Source organism: Sciurus carolinensis, chromosome 1 (assembly GCF_902686445.1).
Source record: "Sciurus carolinensis chromosome 1, mSciCar1.2, whole genome shotgun sequence".
Lineage (NCBI taxonomy): Eukaryota > Metazoa > Chordata > Mammalia > Rodentia > Sciuridae > Sciurus > Sciurus carolinensis.
Genome location: NC_062213.1, coordinates 142,885,435 through 142,888,249, shown reverse-complemented (window position 1 = coordinate 142,888,249; position 2,815 = coordinate 142,885,435). Strand labels below are relative to the sequence as shown.

At 35.7% G+C, this 2,815-nt stretch overlaps 1 non-coding gene across 1 annotated transcript; it reads left to right on the top strand.

Annotated features, from left to right (window-relative positions):
• The first annotated feature begins 215 nt into the window (after positions 1-215).
• LOC124968453 (U6 spliceosomal RNA) lies at positions 216-318 on the top strand. Its single transcript, XR_007105727.1, has one exon. It is a non-coding gene; the product is annotated as a U6 spliceosomal RNA (small nuclear RNA).
• Positions 319-2,815: the final 2,497 nt, after the last annotated feature.

Below are 2,815 nucleotides of genomic sequence, written 5' to 3'. Positions count from 1 at the left end.
GTCCTGGTGCAAGACACAGTTTCCTTCAAAAGTAATTATTTAAAGACTTGTGTAATAATCTAACACACTTCAGCCACTCCTGAATTTTTATTTCTCCAACCCAATGATGGAAATATAGTTTTCAGGAAACATAGCACAGGACTCGGATTGTGCTACGTGAGCTCCATTTGGCAATTGTGCTTCCCGGGTTTGCCTTTAAAAAGTCACTTACTTGCTCACTTCAGAAGTGCATGTGATAAAATTGAAATGATACAGGGAAGATTATAATGGCTTCTGCACCAGAATGACCTGAAAATTCACGGAGCATTCCATATTAAAAAAAAAAAGTCAACTTGCTCTTTTAAACTTCGTAGAGACACCGTAAAGCTCTGAATTATTAGGGATATATTCTATAAGCCTCTCTTCATAATCTACCTTTTGAAAGACCCAAATTTTAATTATGTAATGGAGAAGGAGACATTTCTATTCTTAAGTGATAACAGGAAGATTTCTCAGCCTCAGCAACATGGACAGATTAGGTGAGATAATTCTTTGCTATAGAGAAGCTCTGTTGTGTGTTGCAGGATGTTTCATAGCATCCCTGGCCTTGTCCTGCTCCAAGCCTGTAGAATCCCTCCCCAGTTGCACCACTCAAAAAAAGAAAGAAAAGAAGTCTGTAGACACTGCCGAATAGTGATTGGGGTAAAATATGCCCTTAGTTGAGAACCAGGGAGATGGTATAAATCTATGAAACTGATTCCTTTTCTGCCTTTTCCCAAACTACTTATTTATCTAACATGTGAAAAGGCCAAATAAATGACATCTTCAGCATAAACAGTCCCCACCAACACTCCTGACCTGTATGTTCTGTGTGGGGAATTAAAGAATGAATAAATCAAGCATTTGCTTTGGATTGTGTTCACAGAAAGAAATTCACTCATCAGAAGGCAACATGTCTGTGATCCCAGCTACTTGGAAGACAGGCAGAGGATCACAAGTTCAAGGCCCCTCTGGGAAACTTAGTGAGGCACTATGTCAGAATAAAAATGACCTTTCTTTTCCCTTTCCTCTCTGGCTTCTACATATTAGAGAAAACATGACCCTTGGCCTTCTGAGTTTGACTTATACCTCTTAATATGATGAAGACCAACAGAGTTTTCAAAAGTCAACTTTACATTCTTATCTTTTTCTCAGTCTTTATCAAAAATACATGGAAATATTTTGCTGGGGAGTAAACCTACACAAAAAAGAAATTTTTCATTTTTATATTTAAGTAATTTAAGTATTGTATTTAAATAATTGTTTTGAAAATCGGGTAAAAATAAAGTTACTAATGTTCTGGGCTTTAATTTGCAATTGGAGTTTTTGTATTTTATTGTTTCATTTTTGGTTTTTTTGGTCACAAAAGCTAAGATTTTTCTTTAATAATTTATTTATTTATTTATACAGTTATTTATTTCATGGAACGAAGAATTGAAACCAGGGGCATTAATCCACCAAGCACGTCCACAGCCCTTTTATTTTTTATTTTTCATTTTGAGACATGTTTTTGCTAAGTTGCCTAGGGCCTTGCTAAGTTGCCGAGGCTGGCCTTGAACTTGTGATTTTTCTGCATCATTCTGCAAAATTGCTGGGATTACAGGCATGCACCACCATGCCTGGCTCTTAGTGATTAAATGTTTGATATGAAAACTCATGACCACAGTGAGTACATGACCAAAACCTCATTCCAGTGTGTTCCTGAGACTGAAACACGATGAATTATTAGACTCACAGCAGCCTCATTATGAATTAAGTCTAATAAAAATGACCACAGGTACAAGGAATTTGTTGAATTATTATACTCTCAAATTTTAATTTTGTAGAAAATTTGGCAGAAGAGAATGGTCACGTGGTGTTAAAATGCTCTTGTTCAATTTTGATAATAATTGCCACCTTGGCTTTTTGGCACTGGGATATGAAAAGTTTTGCTACAGAGATTAAACCTTACTTAAAATATAGAGAAAGGTAATGTTCATAAATTTGCTAGCCGATAGCTCTGCAGAATGATATTCAGTGTTTATCTACAGAGACAAAGTAGAACAAAAAGCAGTGGAAGTGTGTTCCTTAAAGTGGTCCCTGCCAACTCCAATCATCTTGAATGAACTGTCAGCATGAGAAAGAGTTAGATCAGGAGAAGCATTGAATCATTGTCTTAGTATCAGGTTTATGCCAATAAAATGATGTTCTTTGTGTAAAGATTCTTCTTACTTTCATTTTATAGATAATAATATTGCTCCATGCACAGAAGAAAAATGAGTTCTAATCCTCATTCCGTTTATATGCTCTCTTGAATGAGTCACATACATTGCCTTGTTTAACTTCTACAGGGAACATTATGCCCCTAATGGAGATTAGAAAACTGAGGCATGGAATGTTTTCGAACCTCTTCCCAAAGCACAGAGTGCACTATAAAGGTAAACTTAGATTTCTTAACCAAATTGTCCTTACTCCAAGATATGTTGTTGACCATAGTTTTCAAGAATATGATTTGAGTAGTCTGTACCTTTTATTTATCACTTGTCTAAACTAAACCTGGCCTTGTTCCTTTTATCCATCTGTGTGTGAGATGGAAAGCTGAAGTAGAGACATCCTTATTACCTGAGGAGTTAAAGTAATTGCCATAGCTCCACTTAGAAAGCTTTTAGTGACACTGGTTGACCCAGGAAAGGATAGCTTTTAAACTGGGTAGTATTTTAAGTATTATGTTTCAGTTCCCATCACCTTTCGAAGACTATTAAATTGTTTTGTTATAATGGACATTTGCTATAATGAATATTCTGCTATGTTGTATTTC